Consider the following 9,489-nt stretch of genomic DNA (forward strand, 5'->3'; position numbering starts at 1 on the left):
AACTTATTGTTAACACTAATGCTTTACCTGCACCTAAATATTTTTACCTGCAAATTAGTTAGGCCTATGGGAAACTCAGAATCGTCTCAAAGTTGAAAGTTCACAAACTCGAATTTAGGTAAGCCCAAAATTACACTAGGCGATTTTCTTGGCTATTAACAAACGAATTTGCTGATTGCATGCTCACCCAGTGTCATCATGTTTATTCGCTAACTAGCAAGCTAGTTAATATGTTGGCACTGGGTGAGTTTACAATCGTTAGCTAGCGATCAGCAAACACGCCTAATGTATTCGAGGCTTGCTTGAGAATGTGGATGATCTCCTTCGTGTTTAAATATTTATAACCTGAGAGAAAACCCCGGCTCTCAGCTGGGAAAGTTAGTAAGTAACCTGGGAGAGAACTAATTCTAGATAGAATTAACAAAAGGGCGAATGTCGCAAATGTAAACAAAACGGGTGAGAGTTACTTTTTGCTGGATCAGCATAGGAAAACAACCCTCACTCGATTTATGTACGCTTGCGACATTCGCCCTTTTGTTAATTCTATTTTCAGTTGTAAATTTTTCCCCTTTTTCATTCAAACTACCCGCTTTGCAGTCACAGTCAGAGATGCCAATGTTCCTGGTTTTTCAGGATTATCCAGATTTTTTGGTGTATTTCCTGATATGCTGACAAGTCGCTAGTTTATCCTGATTAAAAAAAAAACCGGATTTCTCCTGATTTTTACTCGATTACTCGCGATGTGGAACCACAGAGAACAAACATCCAAGTGAAAGGTCCCCACTTGGATAATACTTATGTCAAATTAGTTGGGAAACTATAGTCATGATGTCGTTAAAGGCGCAACAATTCTACTATAAACTCACAACTGCTAATTTCTGGCGGTAGCATTACGCTTATACAGCCTGAATTCGTTAATTGGGCCACGACTGCACTCTAGGGTTGCCAAGTCTGAAACGACCTATTATTTGCATTGGCAATCACCGGTAGCATGTAACCGGCACAGAAAGAAAGTGAGAGTCGGTTTACCGTTTTCCGTGTAATTGAGATGATGAGCAGTCAATTACGTAGAGATAACGAATGGCAGGAAAATTTACAAATCAGGTATAAAATACAAATCCGGATTCATATGTTGGAAAACCGGCCGGATTGACCGGCCACCGGCTTTGCAAGTGAAAAACCGGTCGGGCCGGCCAAAAACCGGCCACTTGGCAACCCTACTGCACTCCAGCTGATTCGCTAATTGGGCCGACTAACAGTTGTTAGAAATTTCTAAGCTCGAAAATTCCATACAATCTTGACATTCAAGTTGTCACATAGCCCAATTAGCGAACACCCAATTAACGAACCGCCCAATTAACAAACCACCAATTAACGAAACATTGCTGTAGTCCATATATACTAACGCCATCAGAAGAGCCAAAGGTTGTCAGTGTGCAAATCAAAAGAATCAATTAGTTGGGAGACTATAGTGGTGGTGTCGCTAGCATATTAGATGATTTTAATTTGAAATTTTATTCAAGAATTCCAGAAAAATTTGTTACTGAATCGATGTTTGTTCTCTGTGGTGGAACGTTAACTTTAACTCGGTATATTGCAGATTGCAGGAAAAATTCTCACATTGCGGTTATCTTGACAGCTGAACCACTGACGAACTGGCATGACACATAGAAGAAAATCCTTTAAAAACCATCGTCCTACATATTTTGCTTGCACACTAGCACCCTCTGTTATGCATGTCGCGGAGTAACTTGCATTTGCACGGTTTTATGCTGTAGGGATTTTACGTTTGTATGGTTTTATACTGAAACATGCTTTTTGGAAAAATGAGTGGTTTTTGATTGGACGATGGAATTTACGCGAGTGTCTCGTCTGTTTGTCTGTGGCTGAACCAAACCACCAAAAGATAACCGCATGATTTATTATAATAATTTAATATATGAAAATTGACCAAATCAATTGTGGTCCACCACAAACACCCCAAGGAACAAAACGGCAGCACCTAAACAAGCAGGTGTGGAATAAGAGTTGTGTGGTAGCCATCGGTGCTGAATAAGCGAATTTGCTGAATTGTCTGTTGTTTAAACGTCATATCTTACGTTTTTTCTAGCTTCTAATCAACATTTATACGTTGTTATATAATTGCGGAATAAGAGTCGAATAAACGTTATGCAAACGTATCGGCAGTACGGCTAAGAGCAGGTGTGGAATAATGGTCGCTTAAAAGCTACCATGAAAATGCATGTCGAATAGACGTTGTGCAAACGTGTCAGTCAAGAGCAATTGTAGAGTAAAAGTGGAATAAGAGTGGAACGAGCATTGCGCAAACGTATCAGCAGCATTACGGAGATCAAGTGTGGAATAATAGTGGAATAAGTGTGGAATGAGCGTTGCGCAAATATATCAGCAGCATTGCTGAGAGCAAGTGCAGAATAAAAGTGGAATAATAGTGGAATAAATGTTGTACAAATGAATTTGCAGCATTGTTGAGAGCAAGCGTGGAATAACAGTGGAATAAATGTTGAGCAGCATTACTGCGAGAAGGTGTGAAATAAAAATGGAATAAGAGTGGAATGAGCGTTGCGCAAACGTATCAGCAGCATTGCTGAGAGAGAGTGTGGAATAAGAGTGGTATGAGCGTTGCGCAAATGTATCAGCAGCATTGCTGAGAGCAAGTGCAGAATAAAAGTGGAATAATAGTGGAATAAATGTTGTACAAACGAATTTGCAGCATTACTGAGAGCAAGTGTGGAATAACAGTGGAATAAATGTTGCGCAGCATTGCTGCGAGAAGGTGTGGGATAAAAGTGGAAAATGTGTGGAATGAGCGTTGCGCAAACGTATCAGCTGCATTGCTGAGAGCGAGTGTGGAATAAGAGTGGAATGAAAGTTGCCCAAACGCATCAGCTGCATTGCTAAGAGGAATTGTAGAATATGTGTCGAATAATCGTCGTACAAACGTATCAGTAGCACCACTAAGAGCAGATATGGAATAAAAGGTGCTTGATGGCAGCCAATAACATCAATAACTTGAATGACACTTTATACTTTACACTTTATAATTTATGCTTTAAATTTATATTAGGTACACTTTATTTTTATTTTTTGATACATTAAGAATAGAAAACATTTGCATAACCACTTTTAGCCGCCGCAAATCTTTGCTGGTCGTGGAACCTTTTAAGTGTTGTTGCCTACACGGTATGTATCTTTTCCCTCGGCGTGTCGTTATCGCTCGTCGTACCGATAAATTTAACAAACTTATCCAAAGACAACCAGCTCTGCTTAACGCTTTGCAAGTTACTCACAATGGATTTGCTCAGCGAGATTAATTTCTTCGGGCTGAAGCCGCCAGAATTGTTATGGTTGGGTGGCATAGTGGCGATACCACCACTGCTGGTAGCGCCGTAATCGTGTGACCAGCTCCCGCTGCCGGTACGCAAAAACACCACTGCTTCTCATGCCATCCGCTGCTCTTTTTTGTTTTCTGGAAGCTCAGGACTATCTGTGTAAACTAATGACGGGGTGACAAAAGTATTCATCCTCTGCGGTACTAGCACGAATCACTTCCTGCTGTTAACTAATCACTGCTGCTGCTAATCACATCACTGCTAACTAAATGAACAATCACTAGCCGAACATTCTGGATTTCTAGTTTCCAGTGAAATTTATTCAGTAGAACCGCTCACCGTCGAAATTATTCACAAGAAAAAAGACCTCTGCGTTGTGACTGTGTTATGTTGCTGGTGGTACAAGCGAAATGCTTTATTTTAGTACAAATAGTTTGTTAAATGTTTAACATGTGCGGAATAAATACTTCTAAAGTAATCTTGTACAGCAGATGCCAAACATGATTTAAGAAACTACTCTTCAGCGCTTAAATGTATTTTAGCCCATTTTTGTTCCACGCTTGGCAAACTTAAGCTGGTAAATCTACATCGGCTGAAAACTCGGCGCCTGTCATATGTCAGATTATCTCAGATGTGTTCGTTGACGGCTTCCGACCAACAGGATGTAAGTTCGAACCCGGGTGAATAAAAAAATTATATGGCGGGCTTGATGAATTTTGAGTCAACCAATGATTTCCTATTAAGTCTCTTATTAAATTATAATATATGCATACTAAAATGGCCATGAAAATAACGAAACCCACAAAATAAAATAAAAATACTTAGCTGCATTTTTTTTTCTTTCTGTTGTCTAAATGTTGAACAGCTGTCGAATAAACGTAGCTTCAGTGTCATCAGCAGAAGTTTAATAAACATATCTATACGTACTGAATAAACATTTTACTATACGTTACATAACAGTCATACAAACGCATCTTCCACGCCCATATTCAGCACTGTGCTGCTTAAATTCTCCAAAACCAACTGTATAAGCATTGAACAGAGGTGTTTAGACATACTTGAAAAGCAGCTATACAGCATGTGCTGAATAAAAGCTGTCGGTTAAACGTTTAATAAGCAAAAATTGTTCCTTGGGACGCTACAAAACTGATATTTTGTCGATCCACAAACCAGAAAAACTAAATTTTAATTTTGCGGTTGTATCGCGGTTATCTCCTGAGCGCGTTACCACCGCCGCAGCAGGAAGATTTATTATAAGCGCCGCAATATCTCGGAATCCAGGCAATAAAGAAAAGCCCTGTTTTCGGCCAGGTTCATCCGCAGACCGAAATCTTTCAATCGGTAGACAAGGTTTCATAAGTTTTCGCCAGGTGGCGTTAGTATTCGAGTGAATTTCGTTCTGTTTTACCTTGCCTATAAATCGATGTTGGCGCGAATAACGCTACCCCGTAACAAAGTGACAGTTATTAACAGTAACGATCGTTTTTACGTGCCGTTCAAAATTGACGCACCTTCGATTTCCAAAGGAAATGTTAATTTTTGTTACGCTAAATGTGAACGCAAAAAGCTGTCTGGACAACGATTTGAAAAGTGCGTATTGATTATTTCATGTTTTCGGTAAAACTGCTTGAATTCTTGGTGGGTTGTTTGATTGCTTTGTTTACAAGATAAAAAGCGGTATTTATTACAAGATTGTCACTCTTGTGTACGAGTTGCCTGCTGTAAAGTATTTAAATATTGCGTGTTTCATTGAAAGTTATCCGCTGCGCAATTCAAAATGAAGTGCTCTTTCATGATTGCTGGATCGATTTTGTCGTTAACAGAACAAGTTAAGCAAAATTCAAGAGTCAATCCAAGCAATATAGATCGTTGCAGTTGTACAAAAAACACTCTGTTACATGACAGAACCAAATAGAGCATGTTATTATGACAGAAGAACCAGTTATGCTGCTATTGTCATTACCACGGAAACGTTTTGATACTTGACATAATGTTGTCAGTTCGTAAAATACTCTATTGAAATAATAAACCAATTCAAATCTTATATGCACAAGGGATTTTTTACCAAAACAAATGATAATAAACTCTTTCTTCGATATTTACGCCGCTTTCAAACATCTGTCGTGAACCATGAACCAGCAGTTTTAGGTACGTTTGATTAGTATGGGAGCTCTCACATTGTTACCGGGTTGGAATAACGAAAGGTTAAGGACGTCCATTTTTATTCCAAATTTCGTGTAATTGCGACTGTGGTAGATAGAATATTGAATCAAAAATCCTGAATTATCCTGATTTTTATTTCCTTTGCATCCTGAGTTCGGAGAAAAAATGTTGGCATTTCTGGTCACAGTGCAGAGAACCAAAAGCCCCCACTTGGATAAAATTAGTTAGGAAACTATTGACAAATTTGAGTAAAAACTGCCGGCGTGTCGCTACCTGCTGCGATGGTGAGAAAAACGAAAACAAATGTCAGATGCGGTACATTTTATAAAAAAATTTCAGTAAATTTAATTTTTAACTGGTTTTCGATTGAAAACTTTACTAAATTTTTATCAGGTTTTGTAAGAAATTTGTTGTTTTACAAGTTATTTTAAAAACACTTAAAATAGTGAATTGAAAGAGCATAAATTTGAAGAATACTGTAAAAGTTAGTGTGGCGACTTAACTAATCGAACACAGAAGTGATCCTAAAGCGGTTTTTGCATATTATTGGAATGTTTTTCTACTTTACAAGATCCCTATGTTTGTTTTGTATCGGTTCAAGTCAAAGTTCTGGAGATTTGAATATCTTTTAGTCTTATCGAACCATGCTGCTTCGGCACTACATGAAAATATGAATGTTCTCTTTAGTTATCCTGCATCTTGCTTGTAATAGCCTGGTTTATATTAATTTCACAAAAAACAAGTTTTTTACCACTCAAGCACGTGGATTTCTATAATTTAGCGTGAAATGTAACCTGTTTGTTGTCGCATAAATATACAAAAACATTATTTTCTCGTATATACTGTAAACAAACCACTGACAAAGTATATACCAAAAATAAAGTACTCAATTTTCTTACATTTTGCAATAATAATTTTACTTGTACATTGTTTCACTACATTAAGAAAATTAAAAGAGTAAACTTTTTTCCGATTCTTCAAGCAAACTGTCAACTTTCTCACCGTTCGGCTAGTTCCAAAGACCACCACCGTCAGCGCATAAGTTTCTGTCGAACAGGTCAATTGACCGATGCGATGGATCAATGAATGTAGCTAGTTTTGGAGTGACAACTACTTGTTTCTGGCGCTAGTGTACATTAAACCGTCTTAATATACTAGCGCCAAAAGAAAGTCGCCACTTCAAAACCAGCCATATCTTCAATGATCCATTCAACAGAAACTTATGCGCTGACGGCGGTGGTCTTTGGAACAAACCGAACGGTGAGAAAGTTGATTGACAAATTTGAGTAAAAACTGCCGGTATGTCGCTACTTGCTGCGATGGTGAGAAAAACGAAAACAAATGTCAGATGCGGTACATTTCACAAAAAAATTTCAGTAAATTTAATTTTTAACTGGTTTTCGATTGAAAACTTTTGTCAGGTTTTGTAAGAAATTTGCTGTTTTACAAGTTATTTTAAAATAGTGAATTGAAAGAGCATAAATTTGAAGAATACTGTGAAAGTTAGTGTGGCGACTTAACTAATCGAACACAGCAGTGATCCTGAAGCGGTTTTTGCATATTTTTGGAATGTTTTTCTACTTTACAAGATCCTTATGCTTGTTTTGTATCGGTTCAAGTCAAAGTTCTGGAGATTCGAATATCTTTCAGTCTTATCGAACCATGTTGCTCCGGCTCCAAATGAAAATATGAATTTTCTGTTTAGTTATCCTGTATCTTGCTTGCAATAGCCTGGTTTATATTAATTTCACAAAAAACAAGTTTTTTACCACTCAAGCACGTGGATTTTTATAATTTAGCGTGATATGTAACCTGTTTGTTGTCGCATACAGTACCGTCCCGCTAATCCGACAAATTTACAGCCGGATTTTGACTCGATAATCCGACAGTCAAACTGACGTCAGTGTGAGTTTGAAATGTGGTTTTGTTTACATCCATACGTAAACAACTCCGGAAATTTTTGAAAATATTTGTCGTAAGTACGCAATAACTATGTTTTATACTCGGTAATACTCAATTTCGTCAACAAAATACTTTAAAATTCTTAGTTAGTGTCGAAATAAGCGCAAGCACATCAGTCTATTGAGAATAGCAATGAAAATATTATAGCCATGGCAAACGTAGTTAGAAGCAGCACCATGTACCATTTCCATTTAGTTAGAAAGAGTGCCATTCTGACTTTAACGGAGACGCCAAACGAAGGTAGTGTTCGTTTGAAAGAAGTAATGTACAATACGTTTTAATTCGGAATTTTCCGGATTAGCGAGATCCGGACTATCGAGTCGTCGGATTATTGGGTGTCGGATTAGCGCGGAGATACTGTAAGTATACAAAACCATTATTTTCTCGTATATACTGTAAACAAACCACTGACAAAGTGTATACCAAAAATAAAGTACACAATTTTCTTACATTTTGCAATAATAATTTCACTAGTACATTGTTGCACTACATTAAGAAAATTAAAAAAGTGATTTTTTTCCAATTCTTCAAGCAAACTGCCAACTTTCTCACCGTTTGGTTAGTTCCAAAGACCACCACCGTCAGCGTATAAGTTTCTGTCGAATGGATCAATAGGCGTTTTTGACAAGTTATCGCCCGCTTAGAAGCGCTGGAAAAAAAAAGTGATGAAAAGTAAAATCGCTGTCAAACTCCATACATTTTTGAAAAAAGCTGAAATAAAATGCAGTTTTTGATTAATCCTTTCAATTGCCAGGATTTTAGATAGCGAAATATTGGAAGAAATTTGTTTATCTACGTTAAGGTAAGTGAAAATATTCGAATTAATTAACCTTATGGCAGAAAAATGTTAATGTTTGATTTTGTGCCGCATGATACAAAAGTACATAGAGTCAGCTGTAAAGTTTACATATCCGGGATAGAGAATCACCAATTATTTTCAGTCTTCAGTGTTTTCCAATGTGTTTTCAAATGCTAACGGATTTATTTTCGTGATAAGCATCATCTGCGCCAAGAACCAAACATATAACCTATCAGTTCGTAAACATAAATACACTTGCGAAGCTCTAATAATCTCCCGAAACAGAAACAATATATATCAAAATGCTTTTTCTTACCTTTATTATCCATTTTCATCATTCTCACTGTTGGTAATTCAATAAAATATTACATTTAAAGTCGAGTTCCATATAGGTGCCAGCAAGCATTTTGGAAATTACACTTTTTTGTAGTTCCAATAATCACAACCAGGTAGCGAACGGTTGCTCTTAGTTTTGCTCAAATTCGCGTATGAAATTATTACTGCTAAATGTAAGAAAATTGTGTACTTTATTTTTGGTGTATACTTTGTCAGTTGTTTGTCAATTGACTAATTTGAGTGAAAATTGCCGGCGTGTCGCTACCTGCTGCGATGGTGAGAAAAACTAAAACAAACGTCAAATGCGGTACATTTCATAAACATTTTTCAGTAAATTTTATTTTTAACTAGTTTTTAATTGAAAACTTAACTAAAGTTTTATCAGGTTTTGTAAGAAATTTGCTGTTTTGCAAAAACACTTTTAAAATAGTGAATTGAAAGAGCATAAATTTGAAGAATACTGTAAAAGCTGGTGTGGCGACTTATCTAATCGAACACAGCAGTGATCCTAAACCGGTTTTTGCATATTATTGGAATGATTTTCTACTTTGCAAAATTCTCATGCTTGTTTGGTATCAGTTCAAGTAAAAGTTCTGGAGACTCAAACATCTGTCAGTCCTAGCGAACCATGCTGCTCCGGCACTGCATGAAAATATGAATGATCTCTTTGGTTATCCTGTATCTTGCCTGTAATAGCCTGGTTTCTGTTAATTTCACAAAAAAAAGTTTTTTGCCACTTGAGCACGTCGATTTTTATAATTTAACGTAATCAAGGGGTCGGACATTCCGCACATTGTGCCGCGGCACTCCAGAGATATCAAGCGGCACACCTCCGGTTCAATTTTACATTTGAAATGGGACCACTCCCGAGCAAAGTTT

This window comes from Sabethes cyaneus, chromosome 3 (assembly GCF_943734655.1).
Source record: "Sabethes cyaneus chromosome 3, idSabCyanKW18_F2, whole genome shotgun sequence".
Classification (NCBI taxonomy): Eukaryota; Metazoa; Arthropoda; class Insecta; order Diptera; family Culicidae; genus Sabethes; species Sabethes cyaneus.